Source organism: Malus sylvestris, chromosome 17 (genome assembly GCF_916048215.2).
Source record: "Malus sylvestris chromosome 17, drMalSylv7.2, whole genome shotgun sequence".
Lineage (NCBI taxonomy): Eukaryota > Viridiplantae > Streptophyta > Magnoliopsida > Rosales > Rosaceae > Malus > Malus sylvestris.
In genome coordinates this window covers 23,944,013-23,968,964 of record NC_062276.1, presented here as the reverse complement: position 1 = coordinate 23,968,964, position 24,952 = coordinate 23,944,013, and the positions used below count along the sequence as shown (strand labels likewise).

The 24,952-nt window shown below is 35.0% G+C and overlaps 1 pseudogene; it reads left to right on the top strand.

Annotated features, from left to right (window-relative positions):
• Nucleotides 1-9,492: 9,492 nt before the first annotated feature.
• On the top strand, nt 9,493-19,287 carry LOC126612468 (probable 2-oxoglutarate-dependent dioxygenase AOP1.2; annotated as a pseudogene).
• Nucleotides 19,288-24,952: the final 5,665 nt, after the last annotated feature.

Here is a 24,952-nt window from a genome sequence, read left to right as displayed (position 1 = left end):
TTCTAGGGTCAGCTACCATGAGTCTATCTCTAGGGTAAGCTTAAGGCCATATTGTTGTAAATCAACTTTTCCTTAATTTAAGGGAAGTGACTGATTAGTGTAAAGTAGATAAAGCTTTTCCTTGATCTAAGGAAGATGACTGATTGGGTTAAGTAGGTCAACTCTAGTTGGATGTGATAGACAAATTTCTTTTATTCCTTCTAGTTAGTTGCTTGCAACAACTAACTACCTGGACATCTCATCTCTCTCATCTCCCATATATACCTTGTCACTTATACATTTGAATACATGAAAAATACATTGAAACTCAAAACTAGAAAATCTACATGGTATAAGAGCAGGTTCTTCTGTAACCTGTCTCTGCCATTCTTGTTGATGTGTTATCTCTTTCAAACTTTGAGCCATGACGGAAGAAAACTCAGTAAACTGCGATGAGGAAACTCAACATAGCCTTTCCTTAAATTTCTCAGACATTGAGGTAAACACCAATCAACGTCTGTGTTCAGTTCTCTTGAATGAGTTCAATTATTTTCCTTGGTCCCAAACCGTTTCTCTTGCTTTTGGAGGCAGAAAGAAATTAGGGTTTGTTAATGGAAGCGTGGAAGCTCCAGACAGCTCATCGTCTATATACGATGCATGGCTTTGCAAGGATCAGCTTGTCATATCCTTACTTTTCAACACCATGGAGAAACATGTTGTTGAGATTTTCAGCTATTACAATTCATCACTTGACCTTTGGAAAGCCTTGCAAGATATGTATGGAAATCAAAACAATTATGCACGAGTGTTTCAACTTAAGAAGGACATTCTCAATGCCTAACAAGACGGGAAAGCATTTGTTCAGCACCTTGAGAGCCTTAAGGCCATGTGGAATGAGCTACATGTATATCTTCCTCATACCACAGACCATACCATTCTTCTGAAATGAGCTGAGGAAGACATAATCTATCAGTTGTTTTGAACTCAGAATACGAGGACCTAAGGAGTCACATCTTGATGAGTCAATAATTGCCCACCTTCAACAATGTTTGTTCAACTATTAGCGAGAAGAAGCAAGGAAGAAAGTGATGAATGCTGAGCACAACTCGAGGTAAACTGAGACTTGTGCATATGCCTCAAGTTACAAGAACTCAAAAGCAAAAGTGTACAAGGGTAGAAATACACACCTAAAATGCGAATACTGCAATGGTGTTGGTAATGTGGAAGACAAATGTTGGGAACTTCATCCTGAACTCAAGCCTAAATTAAGCAAAGATGGAACCAAAATCTGACTTGAACCTATTACAGAATCTTGCTAGAATATTCTCACGAACATTCAGTTAACTTTTAACAGAATATTCTGTCCGAGGACAAAAATATTCCCTTAAAGTCAATTGTTGACTGTTAGTTGACTAGCGTTGACTTTTTTCTAATTCTCTCAGGCTCCCCAGGGGATTTCGACGCGCTATTTCAATTTTCGAGCTTCATTTTTCTAAATTCAAACGTTTTAATTGAGTTTTATGTATGGGTCTCCATATTATGCTTATGTGCGATTATTATCAGAGACTCCTTCTTTCCTAGTTCGAATGGCTATGACCCCAAAATGCAGTGTGAGTGGGTCTTGCTTTTAAATAGTATATATTTATTTAGTTTATATATATATATATATATATATATATTTAATATTGAATTTTGTATGTGATGCCATAAATAAATTAACGTTTATAAGGAATGTCATAATGATGGGGTTATGAAATCATCATAAGTCCTACGAGATGCTCAGATATGCGTAATATTATGGGATGCCTTAATTATATTTATGACTATGAAAAGATTATATTAACTAGAATTATCGAATTACCCTTGCATGATCATACTTATGTTACTGTTTATCATACATGTTTACATCGGTGTTTGTAATTGTACGGGGCCAGGGCCAGTCCTCATGTGTATGTTCACATCGTATCGATACACTCACCTTCAATCCATTGTAGGTGCCAGTGTGTCGTAGATTGCTATAGGCGATTAGGACTCATATGTTATGTGCATAGCACCAGTCTTCATGTGATTGTAGTACTAGAGCGTAAATTATTTTATACTTAGTCATGTTCATGTCAGAGTATCTCTGCATGAGCTCGTGTATCAGGATATATTGATGAGCACTAGATGTTATATGTTTTGTATGCGAAATATTGCGAATTATTACATTCTCAAGAACCTATTGTTTACGGTAAGTGTTTTCATACTATACCTAGTATGTTATATTTGGAAAATATACTTATTTTACGGTGAGGATTTATATGTTTTCAAAAAGGTTTTACAAAGCTTTATTTTAGGGCACACCCACCATTGTTTTTCGCCCCTCCAAGATTTAGTGGCTAAGTTCTATAACGATGAGAATTTCTAGCAAACGTGATATAGGAGATACTTTCAATAGTATAATTCTTATTTTACTTTTATTGTACTTTACTTATGCTCTAACATCACGTGTGAAATGGGTTCAGTCCCGCTCATATGCGCACTCTTGTATTTAGTTACTTTTGTGTTTAAATTTATTCACAGTTTTCCACATCACTAAACATTATGGCTTCGTCACATTCTGGGTGTCGGCCAGCCAACTTGATTCCTAGTCCAAGTAGGCATTTTGAGTCGGTGTGTCACATAGAGCCTATAAATTGCCGACTGCAAATACAGCAAACAGATCGAGGCTCCTAGATCGATGAAGTTAATGGGCCTCGGTCGCCAACTCAATTGCGGCCCTGGGTACCGCTAGTCCCCAGCAGTCGAATATCTGCCCCCTCTAGCAAGAGGTAAAGTGGCGGCTATTGGTAATCAACCACAATGACAACTGTAGAAAAAATCACAATAAAAAAATACTAATTCACAAAAATTTACTTAATTTTAATAAATCGTAGTAATTTCTAAATATTTTATTGAATGACATTATTTCAAAAAATACATACAAAATTACACAACATTTCAAATATTTCTACAAATTTCTAATATTGCCTACAAAATACAGGTATCCTACAAATTTTTAGTATTTCCTTCATATTTCAAATATTTCCTACAAATTACAAATATTTCCTATAAATTTATAATATTTCCCACAAAATTACAAAGTTTTAATATTTCCTACAAAATTCACAATATTCTCAAATATTTCTACAAATTTCTAATATTGCCTACAAAATACAGGTATCCTATAAATTTCTAGTATTTCCTTCATATTTCAAATATTTCCTACAAATTACAAATATTTCCTATAAATTTATAATATTTTCCACAAAATTACAAATTTTTAATATTTCCTACAAAATTCACAATATTCTCAAATATTTCTACAAATTTCTAATATTGCCTACAAAATACAGGTATCCTACAAATTTCTAGTATTTCCTTCATATTTCAAATATTTCCTACAAATTACAAATATTTCCTATAAATTTATAATATTTCCCACAAAATTACAAATTTTTAATATTTCCTACAAAATTCACAATATTCACAAATTTCATAATCTTCACTATTTGACAAATTTCCCAATTTTCCTACCAATACATAAAACCCCAAGACTTTACACATACAACTACTATAAATCAAAGTGATAAGCAAACATATCTTTGGGGCAAAGAGAGAGAGCAAAGAGAGCACACAGAGAGAGCACATAGAGGACAAAGAGAGAGAACATAGATATATTAGGGAAGACGTAAGGAAAAATAAAGAAGGCTCTTAGCCTGATATAAAATATCATCAAAGTTGCAAAAGTTCTAAAATTGTCACACGTGTATTTTGACATAAATTTATTTGTTGAGCAAAAGTTGCATAGAAATGTCCGCATCGTTTAATGTTGGGCGAAAATAAATGGTGCGAAAATAGCTTTGCCTGATGAATTTAATGATGATTCGTCGGACAAATACTTTAACATAGGGGAAAATATGATACTTCGAGAAGAATGGGGGAAATTTGAAAGTTTGCTCGACGAATTTAGTACTATTGGCCGATGAACTTCGTAAATTTCATTGGGCAAACATCAAAAATTCAAAAAATTTCTTATTTTTTATTTATTTTAAACAGTTAAAGATCATCCAATTTGATGATCATGTCAATTTTGTGTGTGGTTTTACCCTCAATTAGCATCCTTGTAAAAAATCATCTCAATCAGAGCTAAAATAATTGTTAAATCGTGATGATACATTTCTAACCATAAAAGGATTTAGTCCCATTACCTAATCCCGAAATTTTAATTTAGATCATTTTTGGCTATGCAATCTGGTACTATATTAAAGAAAGTGTGGCGGTGTCTACGTATCCCGTCTAAATAATAGATTCAACAAACACTTAAAGTTTATTCTATAATTCTATTAAGTAGAACGTAAGATTTGTGGTAACCATTAGTGGAAATATTTTAAATTGATGTCAGTTCATTCATCGTAATTTTCTTGGGTCGATGAGTGTAGTTGCAAAAAGATCATCAAAATTGGAGCAAAAATAACCATTAAACCTTGATGACACATTACTAACCGTCGAAGAATTTTGCCCCATTATCTAATCCATGAAAGTTTGTTTTGGGTGATTTTTGGTATATGCGATCTCGTACTATATTAAAAAAGTGTGATGGTTGGATCGTTAAAATTAGTTTCGTATAATGCGTATCCCGTCAAAACAATAGATTTAACAAACACTTAAGAGTTTATTTTATACTTCTATTAAGTAGAACCTAAGATTTGGTGGTAACTACTAGTGTAAATACTTTAAATTGATGATCAGTTCATTCATTATATTTTTCAATGGTTGAGGAGTGTAGTTGCAAAAAATTATTAAAAAAACGAAGCTAAAATAACTGTTAAATCATGATGATACATTTTCTAACTGCCAAATGATTTAGGCCCATTACCTAATCCTGGAAACTTGCATTTGGCGTTTTTTTTTTTTAACATATGCCATCTTGGAGTATATACCAACTACATTGACAATTGGATAGTTGAAATTAATTTCAAAGTGTAAAAATTATTGGAGGAATAAAAATTATTGGAGGAATTGAATATGCAAAAATATTCCTCATTTTTGCCTGACGACATATTTCAGTTTGGCCGATGATTTGTAAATCCTAAACCTAAAATAGACCTTTGCCCAACGAAACTTGAAAGGTTCATAGTGCAAAAGGTGGCATGATACTCGCCAATTTTTTCTCCAGTGCGAAAACTTTGCCATTCAAAATGTTTCGTCGCCTAAAGTATCTGGAAAAGAAAACCAAAACATTGACTACTTTTGCACGACAAAATGTTTTATTCCGTCTGCCAAAGTAAATTTGGCAGACTAAATACTATTCGTTGGGCAAACTTTCATCTGTAATTCGTAAATTCTGGTAGTGATTGCATCTTGTTAGCTCCTTACATTATTGAAATATCATATGTCCAAAATGATTTTAAAATGATTATACAGAAAAACAATTGAAATAATTAGGATTAGCATATAATTGAGTGCTACTCATAACAAAATTGAAGAACACTCAAAGATATACAGATGATGAACTCAAAGGAAAGCAAAGAAGAAAATGAAGCTTTAGAGAGAAAATAATTGATAGTTGCACTTACTGAAATGAATTAACAATACAATATTACACGGCCAAATCAGCTTATATAGCTTGAGAATACTAACCAACCATCCTAACGACTCTAGCAACCTAAAACTTGATTGTTCTGCTATATCAGTACTTTGTGTAACAAAGAAAAACCACCAGTGAATGGCTCATGTTCACTTAATTGTACTGGAAATGTAGCCACTAAAGCTGCATAATGTTTCTTTTCAATTGTCTCACTTTTCAACCTTGTTATCATAGGATGTTGTGGGATTGAACGTGTCACAGAAGATGAAACTGCACAATTATTGTTATCATATGGTGAAATAGGAAGATTGGCAACTGTGATGGACATGCTGCAAGGGTGATATTGATGATGCTGGAATAAAGTGATGATGATGAGGAATTTCATTTTCTGCAGAATCTTGCATTCCTGAAGAACCTGAAGTGTATGAATTTGACTGTAGCTCATTATCTGGTATTGACACTGCCTGAGTTTCTTGAGAAGTCACATACTCTACTATATGTATATACATTGTTTACACTTGGAATTGGTAGATGAACCATTATTGTAGTTTTTCTAGCACTTTGTGGGACTGATACATCCTTCACTGCTTGAATAGATAACTTTTTACATGGAAACACGGTTTCATCATGCATAACATGTCTGGACAAAATTAGCTTTTCATTCTACAAATTATAGCCCACTGCTTCTTTATATCCAACCGCATACCCAAGAAATATGCATTGAGTTGATCTGAACTGCAGTTTATTTGCATTAAAGGGTATGAGAAATGGATACATAGCTGTTCCAAATATTTTGAAATGACTAACTCTTGGAACTGTCCCAAAAACACACTAATGAGGTGACTTCATTTCCAAAACTTTATGAGGCATTATGTTAATCAATAATATTGCATGAGCACAAGCATGATACCAGAACTTAGGTGCTAGATTTGCTTCTACCATAAGTGTAATTGCAGTTTCCACTACAACTTTGTGTTTCCTCTCAATAAGACCATTTTACTGATGGGTATGAAGGCATGAAACCATGTGTTTGATTCCCTTATTTGCCAAAAATCACTAAGTATCTTGCTCATAAACTCTTCTCCACCATCATACTGAAGACACTTTATTGATGTATTAAACTGATTTGATACAAAGGACTTAACAAAAATAGGAAAAGCTTCTAATTTATTAACCATGGGAAAAATCCACATGAATCTTGAATAGTAATCTACAAAACTCATATAATATCTCTATCCTTCTATAGATTTTGTTGGAGTTGGACCCCATACATCAGAGTGAATCTTATCAAACATATTCCAAGCCCTATCTTGTTTTACAGGAAACGACTGTCTACTCATTTTTCCTTGAATACATGTTGAACACATAGAAAGACAAGAACTAGAATCTGTACTAACTGGTATATCAGAAGCTTTCATCATTGTAGTCAATACTTCCTCAGATGGATGTCCAACCTTTGATGCCAACTGAAGCCCGAACCTTCTTTCCAAGAAATGCAACACAATTACTTAACTTCATAGCAAAAAAAATTTGTAAATGTATTGACTGGTATCTTGAACAGTTCCCCATTGCCACTTTTTCCTTGGTATAAAATCACCATCGTGGCCTTGTCATGTATAAAGAATGTAACATCATCACTTATAAACCAGCAAGTATTACCCTTACATAGTTTCTTAACTGACGATAGATTCACAGTGAAACGCACATGTAAAACATTATGTAACATGAAGGAATAATGCAATGATGTAGGAATGACTGAAGAGCCTATATGCTTGACTGTCAAACCTTCACCATTCCTAATTATGATCTTCTTATCTCCATTGTATGCAGTGGCTTGATTTAGATTATTAACATTGGCTACCATATGATTTGTGTCTCATGTGTCTATAATCCAAGTGTCAGATGAAGAGAATCCATGACCATTTTTAATGCAGGTGCATGTTGTTGTCCAATATTTCCATGTGCAGTCATTGCAGACAATAAGGGAGATGGTGGAGTCTGTTGATAAGTGAAACTGCTCCTGTGACATCATTCAAGGGCAATCTGTCCTCTTTTCCCACATATTTGACACACTGTAGACCCTGGAGATGGACCATTGTCAGTTTTGTAGTAGCAATTAGGTGTTGTGTCACCCCTTCTTGAACATGTTTTGCATTATGGAGAAATTGCAGATTTGTAGTTTGTAATCCCAATCCAGTTATTTCCTTTTGTAGCACCACTTCCAAAGAAAGAATTATTATTTCCAGAACTGTTATTTCTAGAATAAAAGTTATCATTTTAAAGATTATTTTCCATTACCAGAAAAATAACCATTGTTATTTCCATCTGTATTCCCATTTTTGTTTCCAAAATTGCCATTGTCAGAATGCTTTCTTGAATTGTTGTTCCCATTATTAAACAATCTGTTATTTCGAGAGAAGTTGCCTTTTTGTTGAAAAGGCCTATTTCCATTGCTGACATATCCATTTCCTCCTTGAAAACCAGATAGATTTCCATGAAACTAATCTTCATTATAATCATGTTGATTTCTCTGAGAGTTAGAACTCTCTCCATGTTCATATCCCCCTTGAAACCTTTGCGAGTTAGACACTTCTCTTGTACAACCATTGCAGACATAGATGCACTCAGTGAATGCATTCTTGATTCAATGTTAACCTTCAGCCCCAAGTAATTGTGCCCTGAAATCTTTCAAAGACATAGATGTTTCTCTAGCAAGAATCACTATTTTAATCATTTCAAAATCAACAGGTAATCTTGACAACATTGCAATCGTATAGTCATTATCAGATTCCTTTTCACCAGCAGAAATCAATTGATCCTTTATACCCTTCAATTTTAAAATGAACTTCTCAATAGGCTCTCCACCCTTCTGTGAAGTATAGAACTTAGTTTTTAACTCGTTGATTCTAACCACAAGAATTGAAGCAAATCTTTCTTGTAAGCTTGTCCATGCTTCTTGTGAGGTTTTGCTACCGATGACATATTCCATGACATCATCTGATAAAGTTGCAATTAGCAAGCTAAGCAATGCCAAATTTTCTTCATCCAATCTTTTTATGCTGTTGTAACACTAGTGTCTGTATTGATAACAAACTTAGGTGGACATGGAGACTCCCCTATAAAATAATCAAAGGGATCATATCCCCTTAACACCGACTGAAACTGATAACTCCACTTGACAAAGTTGTCATCGTGGAGTGTCACAGTAAGCATACCCAGCAATCCTTCAACTTTCATAGATCATGACATGTAGAAAGGAAAAACCCAGAAATGAACTTCGAACAATTTTGTGAAAAAACACTACACTTCGGCTTTGGCCTTATGAAATGTAGAAAAACTCAAAAAACCCAGAAATCAACTTTGAACACTCTTGTAACAATTGCGACACTTCGGCTTCGACCTTTTGAAGTGCAGAAAATCCAGAAGAATGGCTTTGGCCTTGTTTCTTTCAATCTTTAAACTTTCAATCTTCATTACTCAAAAATGCATCAAAATATATGGCATCGGCCTTGGATTCATCAAAACATATGATAGAACATAGAAATCTTCTCACTGAGACGTTTCATTGAACATCTGGTATACTAAAGAACCAAAATTAGGGACTGATAAACCTGAAATCATTTGCAACCTTGAGCTTCGAAGAATACCGAAATCTTGAACAACCCAGAAATTGCTCCAGAAATTACAGCGGAAGAAGTCCTATGTCACACCTCGGAGAGTGATACCATCATAATAGAATTGAGAACATTCAAAGATATACAGATGAAGTATTCAAATGAAAGCCAAGAAGAAAATGAAGAGATTTGATATTGCATTTACTGAAATGAATTCATAATACAATATTACACATCCATCTCAGCTTATATAGCTTGAGAATACTAACCAACAATCCTAACAACTCTAACAACCTGACTTTTCAGTTACAACCATACTAACTGACAAGCTGCCATGTCATTAGTGAGCAGTCAAAGCTCACTAGACGTAATGGGGTCAAAAACTCAGCCTAAGCTTCCTGTTATAGATTTATCTGATGAAAACTTGAAGCTCGGTACAGATGCATGGCTCTTGGCATGCAAACAAATCAAGGATGCACTAGAAGAGTATGGCTGCTTCGGAGCTATTTACCATAAAGTTCCTCTGCGATGGAAGATCTATTTGGTCTCCCATTAGAAACTAAAAAGCAAAAGACCATTGATAGGCCTTACCACAGCTATTTTGGACAATATTCATTCCTTCCTCTGGGGTCGATAATCCAACAACTGTTGAAGGAGCTCAAGGTTTCACACGCATAATGTGGCCTCAAGGAAATGACCATTTTTGCTATATTTTGATGAATCAATACTCACTCTAAATTCCATTTTTGTTCTGTATAGAACTGTGTGTTTGTGTGTGTATATATATATACATACATATATACATATATATTCTAAACAAATGTTTACGTAGTCAGACTGAAGCAAAAACTAACCTAATCGAATTTCCAGCATAAGCATTTACGTTGACTGAGATTGGGAGGAAATAATCCCATATACATATATTTATATATAATACATACTAAAAATATGAGTACACCCCTTGGAATTCAATTTTCTTTAACTAAAACGCATCATGGTAAATTTCTCTAACAAAAACCCAATGACTAGGCTCCAACTAAGCAATATCCATAATTAAGTTTGATCGACTTGGCAAAATTTGTATTTTTGGATGTGACAACCCATCCCAAATTTTATGATTTTATAAATTTTTAAAGTTCGTTATTCATTATCCTATTCATTTATTATGGTTATTGTTATTTTTACTAAGGGAGGAGTTGGAAAAAAAATTGGGGGAAAAATAAAAAGAAGAAAGGAAGAAGAGGAAAGCTACCTGATGGCAGCAGAATGGAGAAGGAGAGAAAGGGATGGGCACTGCCCAATCAGGAAATGAGGAGAGTGAGGGTGACAAATGGGAGAGAAGAACCAGGAGGGAAAGGAGGGAGGCGAGGAGCACCCAACCAGTCGACCCATGTGCCCAAAACAACCCGATTTCGACCCGGTCCCAATTCCGGCTAAACCCACCATTTTTCCGACGAAAGTCACTCATCCTTCACCTGGAAATTATCCCTAGACCTCCCCTCTTCCATATCCATCCAAAATTTGAAGGAATTTGGTTGAAGTTTGGTGGAAAAACCCATCCAAAATTTGAAGGAATTTGGTTGAAGTTTGGTGGAAAAACCACCATGGGTGCCGCGGGAATGATTGCTCGAAATCCACTAAACCTGAAACAATTTCATTCAATTACTACTACCAAAACACTTCCCTAGAACCCAGGAACAAAGCCCAAGCAGTGGTGGAGGCGTTGAAACAAGTTTGGAGGTCGAATCGAAGCACACCAAATTCTAGGGTCCGCACGGATTTTGGTGAAATTGAGATGTTTCCAAGCCAAATTGGTTTTGGTCACAAGCGCCAATTGTTTGTGACGCCTCGATGGTTGTGCTGGGAAGTTGTAGCATGGACTCCAGGTGAGTGGATCTTTCCTTGCTCATCTTATGTTTCATGATTGATAATTCTATAAATGCTTTTAAATAAAACTGAGAACTTATGCCATGACATATATATATTTATATGTTATAAAATACTATGAGATGGTTGAGTTAGATTTCATTGTGATCTATCCATATGCGTATTACTATAAATGATTATTGTGAACTATGAATGGCTTGATCCCTGTTTAGGGTACGTAGGCATTCTAACGAGATGTTAGATGCAGCCATATAAGAAATGATATTAAATAACCGAGACCATAGCTTTGTTTAAGGAACTGAGCAATATGTGTGGGCTTTTGGTTTTAAGTATATATATGTATATACTTGATATTTTCCCAGAAATATGTTTAAATGAGATTATGCCTTGAATGTCATGCATATAAGTTTATAATTCGTATATGAATTAGTATATGATGCATTATATATAATTGTGTTGCTATGAACACTCTGAAGTGCAAAGGTACGCAGGACACACAGGTAAGTTTAGGTAAGTTTAGGTAAATTCAAGTAAGTATACGATATTAGTTAATTGATGAGATATGTGATGAGATATCAATATGTCGTATAGGTCACTAGAGGTGACTTGGACTATTATATGCTAGCCATAACTAATGAGATATGAATATGTCGTATAGGTCACTAAAGGTGACTCCGATTATTATATGCTAGCCATAACTGATGAGATATGAATATGTCGTATAGGTCACTAGAGGTGACTCCAACTATTATATGCTAGCCATAACTAATGAGATATGAATATGTCGTATAGGTCACTAGAGGTGACTCCGACTATTATATGCTAGCCATAATTGATGAGATATGTGATAAGATATCAATATATCGTATAGGTTACTAGAGGTGACTCCGACTATTATATGCTAGCCATAACTGATGAGATATGTGATGAGATATCAATATGTTGTATAGGTCACTAGAGGTGACTCCGACTATTATATGCTAGCCATAACTGATGAGATATCAATATGTCATATAGGTCACTAGAGGTGACTCCGACTATTATATGCTAGCCATGATTGATGAGATATGTGATGAGATATCAATATGTCGTATAGGTCATTAGAGGTGACTCCGACCTATATGCTAGCCATGATTGATGAGATATGTGATAAAATATGAATATGTCGTATAGGTCACTAGAGATGACTCCGACTTACATGCTAGCCAGGATTGATGAAATATGTGATGAGATATGAATATATCGTGTAGGTCACTAGAGATGGCTCCAACCTGTGTACTATTATGAGATACTAATCGCATGATTATTTGGTATTATTGTTGAGATGCTGTGTTGTGGTACATTATGATTTCTCTAAAAATTATACAGGTGTTGTAACGAGGAATTACATGTGTTATATGCTTCCTATTAGTAATTTACTTACATGGCCACTCACTCTTGTCTTGTCTTCACCCTCCAGGTATTATTAGCTAAGTTTTATTATCACCAAAGACTCGCAGCGATTCTTAGTATCGGAGACTATTTCGAGGGTACGATTCTTATATCATTTTTTTGTACTTGCTTATGCTCTAACATCATGTGTGAAGTGAGTTCATTTCCGCTCACCAATACACTCTGGTATTTAGGCACTCTTAGGTTTAAATTTATTCACAATTTTCCACATCATCACACTTTAGGGCTTCGTCACCTTTCAGGTGTCGGCCAACATAGCTCGATTCGAAGTCCTAGTGGACATTCCGGGTCGGGGTGTGTCATTGGATGTCTAAATTACCCCTAATAACACTTACTTTAGGTCTCTCACTTATTATCTACATTTTTCATTCAATTAAATGTCTTCAAATACCTTATGGGGATTTGGAAAAAAATTTAAATGTCATGATTCCTATGCATTTAATAACAAAAATTTACATGATACCAATGTTCCTTGTATAGTTGTTGTCACATGATGCTAATAGGTAAATTAGTATATCCTACAAATATAAAAAAGTTATTTTATTCAAAATTATCAATATTTTAAATATAACATATATAGGTGAATTATTTTGCACAACATATATATATATAATAACAATATAAATTCCTAGTAAATTAAGTAATGATACATGCAAAATAATTTACCTACAAAATAAATAAATATTTTTTATTCAAAATTAATTAAATGCCAATATTTTTCAAAAAAAAATATAAAACAATTTACCTACAAAATAAAAGAATGTCGATTGATTGCACACTCTATATAATACTAACAAAATGTGGCTAGTATATATGTAATATCACATGAAAAAACAAATTACCTACAAAATAAATAAATGTTTTTAGCCAATTGATTCAAAATTAATTAATTACATATTATTTTACATAAAAATATAGATAAATTATTTGCACGCATATATATAATTTTAACAAAATATGCCTAATACATACATGCAAAATAATTTACCTACAATGATTGTCAAACAAATAAAAGAAATGAAACATATGATTAGGCCTCTGGCACACGGGTCGTGTCTGTCGTGTTCGTGTCGTTTTCGTGTAACACCTATTATCTTAACGGGCCGTGTCATGTCACACCCGTTATCTTAACGGGTCCTTAACAGGTCAGGTCACTTTACCCAACGGGTAAAGTGACCTGACCCATTATGACCCGTTAAGAAAAATATATTTTTCTCTTAAATTTGCACATACCACACATTGCTACATAAATATTACTTCAAAACATTAAAATACAATTGTCGTTTAAGTACTACATCTACACTCGAAAATAGAGCCTAATAAAAAAGCATCCATACATTACTAGCTATTACAAAATATTAAATGTGCAAGGATATGCAAAATGAAAGAGTTTTTCAAGGTTGTGAAGCTTTTCTCGAAAGTTTAAACCTTGCCAATGGAACTCAAAGCTTGCATGTTATTCCTTTTACAAAATCCTCAATTTTCATCGATTATCATGAGGAAATTGTATTAGAACTTTGGTTTGATCTATTGCCTTCAAGAGTTATGTTGATGATGTTTTTAGTAAGGTTTTCCACTTTAGAACTCTATTCCGCATAAACTAAGTATAGAAAAACCAAACATTAAAAACCATTCAAATTATGAGAAATTTACCAAAATAATTATGAAAAGAAATAAAATAATAGTACTATACCATATAAAAATATATTACCTCCTTTTCCAAATAGACAATCTCGTGTGCACGACAAAGCTTGAACTGTTTCTGGTAACAATGAACTACGATATTAATCTATTACTTTACCCCCAATACTAAATGCAGATTCTGATGCAATAGTTGAAATGAGAATTGTTAACACATCTCGTGCTAACTAAGAATGTATTGGATAATGAAAACACGCCATTTACCACCAAGAAAGAACATCTATGTCTACTTTTCTATCAATTCTTTTATCCTCCAAATACTTCTGCAATTCATTTTTTTCAATCGAACTTGAACCATCGTAATTATTATCAAAATCCTACATCATAAAAAATAAAAATGAAAACGTAATAAGAATCATGCATCATGTCAATTTCAAATATAATATCAACACTTTTTATAGTACTATTGCTACAAATATATAAAGTAAGTAAAAACAAACTTAGGTTACCTCAAAGAGAACATCTCCAGATTTTGTTTGATGATTAGGCACTGAATTCACTCGAGTATTTGAATTATCAAGATGTGAAAGTTTATCCAAGTACACACAAAAAAGAACATTTAATTTGTCATTAACCTTTGTAAATTCGACTGAATTTGCACCATGAAGCTTTGTGTAAACCCAATCCACAAAATCCAATTTATAATGAGGGTCTAAGATGATTGCAATTGCCAAAATCAAATTGTACTCCAACTAAAACTTCTCAAACTTCGTGTACATGTAAGTCCTCATTTTATTCATGAAACTTTTAGAGTCATTCATGGCTACCTTAATTTGAAGTTGGATTACGAACACCTTAGGAAAGAACAAATTTGATGTGGGGTACTTTGTCCTAGAGAATAAGCATGTAACCTCATAAAAGTACCCAAAAAACATGGAAATCTTCATTATTTTATTCCAATCTTCAGAAGAAGGACAACTACTAAAATTGAATCACTCAACCGTAAATGAATCAAAGCATATCGATAGAAAATTGCACTATCTAGCATAATATAGGTTGAGTTCCATCTAGTAGGGACATCTTGTCTCAAACCTCTACTACTATCCAATATCACCACTTATCTAATACATTCATGAAACTTTAGTTTCCCAGCCTCAGAGGCCTTTATATACTTGATACATTCAAGAATCTTTATCACCGAAGAATCAATTTCTTTAAGTCCATTTTGGACTATCAAATTCAAAACATAAGCACAACAACGTACATGAAAGAAGTCACCATTCATCACGAGAAGACTTCTAAGATTCAATTGATTCTTCAAAATGCTAACAAAAGAAATATTTGAAGAAGTATTATCCAAAGTAATAGAAAATAACTTCTTCTCAATCCCCCACTCAGTCACCAATGCATTAATTTTTGCAAATAATGCAACACCAGTATGCAGAGGAGGCATGTGACAAAAACTTAAAATTCTTTTATGCAATTTCCAATCTTTGTCTACAAAGTGAGCAGTAAGAGCAAGATACCCATCAGTGTATTGCAAGGTCCATAAGTCTAATGTGAAACAAATTCTACCGTCAACTGAGCCTAACAAATTATGAAGCCTTTGTTTTTCATTTTTGAACATCCTTAACACAGAGGCTTTAATTGTATTTCTACACGGTAACTTAATATCAAGAGATATATATATGCAAACAAAGCCCTAATTCCCTCGTATTCAGAAAAACTAAAAGGAAGATTATGCTTGATGATGACCTCTACCAATAAGCCATGGAATACCATAGGATCAAAGTTTTGGGAACAAAATTCAAACACCGACAATAATCCACCAGTAGGTCCAGGGCATGTTTTCGAATGTCTATTCATGTTACCCGTCCCATGATGACTATTATCTATTACCAATTTCTTACAATCTTTACATTGAGCACGACTTTTACCATCTTAAAAATAGTAGTCAATTTGTTGAAAGTTTTCCAAACAGGAGACCCGAGTGTTCGCTTACCTAATTTGATCACTTTAGCCTTTTTCTTTGTCAGACTTGTATTTGTATCTTTTGTATTTTCACTTCCATGATCAAGTTGTATTCTCATTGTAACTTCCACTAACCTTCCATCACTAAGGTTCGTAAAATCATGGTCTACAACATCCATTGCTTCAAGAAAGAAAAACAAAACTGTAAAAACTTGCTCATACCAATTTCATACCATATCCATTTCAATTTCAATTTCACATATCCATATCCATTCAAATTCACATATCCATTTCAATTTCAATTTCACATATCCAATTCAATTTCACCTATCTATATCCATTTCAAATTTACATATCCATTTCAATTTCAATTTCACATATCAAATTCAATTTCACCTATCTATATCCATTTCAAATTCACATATCCAATTCAATGTCAAAAATCCAATTCACATATCCACAAATCACAACCCAATTCAAATTTACTTTCAAATTCACAATTCAATTAAAAATACCTTGCACTTTGCAAGTTGCAACCTTGCTTAATTGCTTTGCTTGTTCCAAATCTCCAAATTTGGAAAACAAATATAGACCCCACTTATTAACTTCAAGTAAATAGACCCCAAATGAAACATAGATACAAATGAACTAGTGGCGTTCACAATAAAAAAAAAGGGACATGTCTGCCAATTGCCAATACTTGGGACAAATAATTCCATACAAATAATGAAGACATTGCATCTCCTACAGAAAAACAAAAATAGATGGGGCGTTACTACTCTGTCGTTACCTACCTGCCTCACAGGCCACCTAAATTCTAACCTTCCCAATCCCCTGATAACATATCCCCAATATATATAATATATAACCTCCCCAGTCCCCTGATAACATATCCCTAATGTCATATATATATATATATATATATATATATGACATTAAGTAATGAATCTCACCTTACGGCTTACAATACGACTAAATGGCATGACATAATAAAGTTAATTTACATAACTACATCTATACTCCCAAATTCCAATGCTTGATTTTATCTCTACCTTATCCTTTTATGATTTTCAAGCTTGCTCAGCCAACGTGAAGCACGCTTGCTTGATCGCTGGGTTTTTTGAATGTTTGCAAACATGCCCCAACCCAAAAATTCCAGAATCACCAAAATAAAAAAACCCTAAAAACCCCAAACCCAGAAAATCCCCAGCCATTAGTTTTAATTTTAACGAAAACCCCAAATCACTAGTTTTTGAAAAAAAACACAGAATACCCAAAAATACAAAATTCATACATTTAGCGTGTGCTTGACTGTGTGTGGTTTTCTTGTGGTTGCCAGAGTCAAGTTGAAGGAAATGAACGGAGGAGGATGCGAGAGAGATGCGGATTAAGGAGACGACGCAAGAGTAAGTTTGGATTGGAGAGATCAAAGTGAATGAGAGAGAAGAGAATGATAGCCTCCAACCTAATGCACAATGGACAACTGAGATTAAATCTCAGCCGATCCAATGGTCACCAATTTTATAAATTTAATTTAATATATATATAATTACTATAGTTTTTAAGGGTATAAAATTGTTAAATTAATATATATAATTATTATAGTATTTTTTTAGGGTTATAAAATTATAAAATTAATCTTTTGCTTATCGTGTATCGTGTTACCCACGTGTATACCCGAACCAACCCGTATCTTAATAGGTGCTTATCGGGTTACCCAATAACAACCCGATTCGTTATCGAGTCGACCTAAATACTTGTTAACTTCGTAGCGTGTCGTGTCGGGTTATCGGGTCTTGTCAGGAATTGCCAGGCCTACATATGATGGTAAGAGAAGTATAAAGTAGACAATTTTATAATAATAAGGCACTTATTTCCCAAAATTATGGTGGATAATTAAATTCATTAACATAATTAGAGTGTTGTGGCCAAATTGTAAATAGTTTGAAAATAATAGGTATTTATTTGTTTACATAGCAGTTTACTTGAAATTTGGGGTTTATTTAGATGTTTAAATGAGATGAGTTTTTGTCAAAGAAATAAGTGTTGCATGGACTTATATCTAAAGAACCCTAATACATATTATGCCTAATATGCTTTGATTTTGTATTCTTTTGATTAGTGAAACTGCTTATTCCTTCTCAAAGCTGGTAGCAGAATTGAGTCAAATGGTGACAAGCATGGTTTTTGATATGTACGGTGTGCAGAGGCTTTATGACTCTCACATGGAATCACTACATATACCTGCTTAGATGCTTTAAGTACAAAACACAAGCAGCGAATGAAGCCAATGTGGGACTGCATCCTCACACAGAAGATCAGGTGAATGGTTTGCAGATTGGAACAAAGGATGGTCAGTGGATTGATGTGAATCCTTCACCTTCATCTTTTCTCATCTTGGCAGGTGATGCGTTCATGGTAGGTCAATTTCTTAATTTCAAGCAGCTAAAGTGTGATTGATAGAGGTTTTATTTTTCGTTTGTTGGTTTGATTTATGAACTGGAAAATTGATTTATGAGTACATATATAAATTTTACAGTGAGTCATACATAATTAGGTGGTGAACTTGTCATCCAAGGAAATCAAACATGAGATGAGACAAGTGGGAAGAAATAACATTAGAATGTACGTAGTACAAATATAAATCTTTTTAATCCCAAATATATGCCTCAATGCACTTTTCCTTTCTCTTGTTTTCACATGGCAGGCATGGAGCAATGACAGAGTACCCTCTTGTGATCATCAAGTCACCATGAAAGACTACAAAACCAGATACTCCCTAGGACAGTTCGCATTCAAAAGTGGGATTATACAAGTACCTGAAGAGCTAATTGATGAGAAACATCCCTTATTCTATAAGCCATTTGATCATTTCAGTTTCCTTAACTTCGATCGAACACCAGAGGCAAGGAAATTGAAGTGTTCTATCAAAGCCTACTGTGGTGTGTGAGATCTCTTTTGATCTAGAGAGATTGCCATCTTACTTTGCATAATAAGTCCATGAAACGGTGGCTTAGTATAATCTGTTGTGCATCGAAGTGTGGGTTTCTTGCTGCTTTTCTTGTGAATGTAATATTGCTTGTGAGGGTTCTTGGATTCTAATAAATAAAAAAGTCATGATTGTGTGATTTTTAATTATCTTTTCTTTTCTTGGATTATATTGTTGTCCATTAAATTTGACCTCATGACACTACTCAAGTATATAGTGGACGAATGTTGCCATTAGACCAAATTATTGGGCCATATGTTCTTGATTCAGATGAAGAGGGAATATTTTTAACCATGACAATACCAAAAAATTGTACCTAGACGTTCGGTCCCGATTCTCTGGCTCGGGTTTTTGGATAAATATATAACTAAAAATACTGTAGAACGAAATTACAATGGCATTGTAAGCCCATATAATATTACATTTTGAAAAAGTACGTCAAACTCAAGGCTTTAAAAATAAATAAAAAATAAAAGATCAATTGACTTTGTAACATGTTTCTGTATTTGTTGTTATTAAAGGTAGACCACATGTGATATGAATAAGATGGATCACCTCACAACACCTATTCACAAATGGCTTCATAGAGAGCAAGTATTTTATGAGTGATCAAAATATGTAACAACTAATGTTTGTTGTGTCAAGAGTCATGAGATCTTCAAGAACCGCCTCAAGTTTCCCCAAAAAACCCAACAGAATTTTGAGGATCTCGACACCCCCTGCTAGTTTGATCTATTTTTAACCTTAATTCCAGTTATGCACTTCCAATTGATTTCTACCAAAAATCCAGCACAATCATTCCCAAAAATAAGATATTTTCAAAATCATTTTATGTACGAAAAAGAAAATTATGTTGTAAACTTTCCTAGTTTAATTGTGATTGTGTAAATCCTAGATTAGATTTGATTGTAGTTATTCTTTCCTATATGGACTTGTATTCCTTGGGGATGAAGGATTTCTTCTCCCTCTTTTTACTATAAATAAAGGCACTACGTAGGGGGAATAACACACACATTCCTCTATACAATTCTATAAACACATCTCTCTCTTTTCTCTCCTTGCCGCTGGCCCCCTTCTCCTTGCTAGATAAAATAGGCTACAACACGTTATCAGCACACTCCTTCCGCTGTGCTTAGGAATCTGACCTGGAATCTTTCTGCATCAAACCAGCTCATCCATATCACCACGCAATCAGGTTCTTCCAAAACAATGGTTTTTATCTCGATATTTTTGCAACCCTGATAGCATGAACATTCACCATAATGCATGACCCAACTTTACGTTTTTCGAATTTTAGATTCTACATAAATTGTGTTTGCATTATATTCATAACTATTGAATCATGTGAATTTGATATTGCCATGATTTGCATCAAATAACTTCTTATGCATTAAATTATGTAAATATGCATTGAATTAATTTGAAATTTTCGTTTAGGGTTTTGTCGAAACCCACCCATATCGATGGGCTACCCCCGAACCAAGAACCCACCCTGGAGCTACGGCGCCAAGCCCAAAACCTAGACCCGACGCCCAGAAGGCATCACCCACCCTAACACTGTCGAGTAGCATGGCCTGCAGCCATGCCCAGCAACCTTCGGCTACACCCCCGACAACCTAAAGTTGTCCCCGACAAATTTTTGTCTGTAATTCGATTTTTTTTTCTTTTGAAATTAAAATCCAAAATTCTAGGGTTTTTCCTACGTTGAGAGTTTTTCACTCCCCGTTCAAATTATGGGTTACCGTTGAACCCACGCACCCATATGTGGATAGGGTGTCTTTGATCCCAACCCGAGCCCAATTTGGAATTTGATTTCTTAACCTACATTTTTTTTCCTTCTTTGGGCTCGCCTGCAGTGGCCCAAACCATTAGTTCAGCCATACGAAAAAAAAAAGGATTTTTTAAAACTGGGCTCGCCTGAAGTGGCCCGGCTCAAAATATTGAACCAACTCAGGTTCCTGGTGTCCCCGAAGCACCAGATTTGCGCCCTATCATGGGCTCTCCCTTAGATCTGGCCCATCTCCTATTTGTCATGGGCCTGCAACTTAACCAAACCCATTCCAGCCCAACTTTGGGCCTGGATCGTACAACTCAAACTTGCTCAACCTACCCATGGGCTTTGGGTTTTATATTTTTTCACCCACACTTTAAATTGTTTATTTTTTTTAGACATTTTGGGTTTTATATTTTTTCACCCACACTTTAAATTTGGTCCGAAGTCCAAATAATTAATTCAATTATAATTATAGACCTAAAGTTCTATTGGCATATTTTTGTGTATATATTTGTGTTTGTCTGCAAGAACATATGAACCTGAAGTTCATAATTATTGCAAAACCTGAAGTTTCTAAAAACATGACTTGTTTGAAAACCTGAAGTTTTTCTTAAAAACATTAACAATGAAAACCCGAAGTTTTTAGTGCGAATTTAAACCAATACATGTCTATTAAAACCTGAATGCTTTGCTCATATGTGAATGGATTGATATTGTTTTCTCCATTGCACTAACCACATCTTGTCCATCTATTTTGTGATCGGAACATGTCAAATTTGAACAAACTCGACTTCACCGCTTTGGAGGTCTCTATAAGGAACTACCTTAAGTAGGTCTAAGATGTGAAGCTCCACCACACTGCAAAGAATTTACGTCATACCATTTAGGATGAGACGGACAACCTAGTTGGCAAAGCTGAGAAAGCCACTGCCATGATCTTCATCGGAAGACATATTCATGACGAACTGCAAATCGAGTGCTTTGCTAAGGAGGATCCAAGAGCACTATGGTTTTCTTTGGGTGATCACTTTAATCACCAAAATGGCAACTTCTGGCCTGAAGTAAGACATGACTGGCAGCATTTGCACTTCCAAGACTTTATGTCAGTGAATGAATATAATTCTAAAGTTTGTCGAATTTGAACACTTCTCAATTTTGTAAAGAAACTTTGACTGAAGAAGATCTCCTAAAGAAGACTTATTTGACATTCTCTGCTACTAATATTGTCCTGCAACAACAATATAGAGCTCAGAAGTTCACTAAGTTCTCGGATTTGATCAATGTTTTACTTTTCACTGAAAAGCAGAATAAGCTATTAATGAAAAATCATCAAGCTCGGCCTACTGGGGTGATTGATGTGCCTAAAGCACACTATAACATGAACCAACGCCCAAAACACCAAAAGAGGCATGGTAGGGGGGCCAGAAGCTACCTCGTCAAGGTTAATAAAGTCAAGGCCCTTCTAATGGAGGAAGCAAAGCCCTGAAGCGCCCTAACCTTGCTCCCAAGGCCCCAAACTTCAAGAATAAAGGTAAAGCACCTGAAACCATGGATGCAAACATGTGCTATCGCTGTGGTTCAAATGACCATTGGTCCCGTGTTTGCCAGGCTCCCCAGAAGGTTATAGCTGAATATCATTCTCGTTTTAAAAAGTTTGAATCAAACTTTATGCAAGTGGATGAACCAGAGAGTACCAAAATGGAGGTTTCTGACTTTCAAAAGGATGTTACCCCTATAGAATATTAAAATCTTAGACATAAACTATTTTTCTAGTTCAAATTTAGACATTGGGGCCAAATTCCACAGTAGTGGCCGAACACCCCTTTGTTTTTGGTTAATTTTGAACAATTTTCCTTTATATTCGGATTATTTGTTGGTGATTTGTTTTTGGACATTAGGTTTTTTTAATTATTGACCTTGAATACTTAAAATTATTTTGAATTGATATTTGTTTTTAGAACTTTTATGCATGTGACCAATTCAAATTAATTTTTCATTCTAGGTATGACTAGTAGGAAAGTTAGTTGTCTGGCAGATAATGTAGCCACACACATTGTTTTGCGTGAACGCATCTATTTCACTAACTTTATACCTAAGAATGCACCTTTTACAACCCTCTTAGGCCTATCCAACCTGATCAAAGGATACGGTAAGGCACGTATAATGTTGTCCAATGGTACAATCATGACCATTGATGAGGCACTTTATTCTCTGCGTTCCAGAAGAACGTTGTTGAGTTTTAAGGACATTAAAGATAATAATTACCATGCTGAAACCTATGTAGAAAGTGGAGTTGAATTTATGTGCATAACTTCTTACGAATATGGCCAAAAACGTATTCTAGATAAGATTGTTTGGGACACCCTGGATGAATAGCAATGCGCCGTATCCTCAAATCATCACACAAGCATCCATTAACCCAAAACTTAGGTTCGATTCAAGAAATCACATGTCAAACATGTTCAATGGGAAAGCTTATTATTAACCCTTCTTATGACAAGATTTGTTCGTATCCTCATATGTTTCCACAAATGATTCAGGGGGACATTTGTGGACTGATTCACCCTCTATGCGGACCATTTAGATGTTTCATGGTTTTTGTTGACACTTCCACACATTGGTCACACATGTGCTTGTTGTCCACAAGGAATGCTGCATTCTCCAAACTGTTGGCTCAGGTTATCAAGCTCAGGGCTCACCACCCTTATTATCAAATCAAATCCATTTGATTATATAATGCTGGAGAATTCACATCTAAAACTTTTGATAACTATTGCATGTCGGTTGGGGTTGAAGTTGAACATCCAATTCCCCATGTTCACACCCAGAACAACCTAGCAGAGGCATTCATTAAGCGTTTATAAATGACTGCTCGATCGTTGGTCATATGTACCAAGCTTTCGATCGTTGCTTAGGGCCATGCAATATTGCACGCAACCATGTTGGTCTGCCTGAGGCTTGTTGCGACCTAACCATATAGCGCCCTTCAGTTGGTTACCAGATACGAACCCGACATATCACATCTACACATTTTTGTTTGTACAGTCTATATGCCGATTTCGTCGCCTTTATGTACAAAAATAGGGCCTTAGCGAAAAATGGGAATCTATGTCGGATATGATTATCCATCGATCATTCGTTACTTAGAACCTTTGACAGGCAATTTATTTACCGCTCATTTCGTAGATTGTCACTTTTATGAGACAGTCTTCCAGTCCTTAGGGGGAGATAAGAACGTCAACGTTCCTAAAGAACAACGTAAATTATCATGGATGACTCCTACTTTGTCTTATTTAGATCCCCGCACCGCTCAATCTGAAACTGAAGTGCATCGCATATTAGATCTCTAGAGCATAGCTCAGAGCATGCCAGGTGCTTTCACCAATCTAGCGCGAGTGATAAGACCACATATTCCAGCTGCGAATATGCCTACAAATATGGATGTACCAAATGTATGACGGGCTGCCCTCCTGAAGGCCCGGGATGCCAATTTTGGTGATCAACGTACATTAGCGGCTAACCAATCATCTGCCCCTACACATAAGCGTGGCAAACCTCTTGGTTCAAAAGATTCACACACCTGGAAGAGGAAACCCATGGCATGGGCCCCTGAAGAGCTTACCGTGAATCCGACTATCCCTTACTCATTCTATCTAACTCATGAGGGAATTCTGCATTATGGAAGCATCATTGAAAAGACGAATCCACCTTTCGAGAATCGTGAGATTTCGATCTATTATGCTAGCTTAAATGATGTGCGGTAATAAATAAGATGATCATCGACGATGCATTAGCATATGCAGTAGCTACTGAGATCATGTTGAGCGATGACATTAAACCTCGTTCTGTTGATGAATGTCGACGTAAAACCGATTGGTCAAACTGGAAACAAACAATCTAATTCAAACTCGATTCGCTTAAGAAACATAAGGTGTTTGGACCTGTAGCTCATACTTCTCCATATGTGAAGCCCGTTGGCTACAAGTGGGTTCTTGGGAGGATGTAATGTTTCCCACCTTGATGGTGTCTCCAAGATT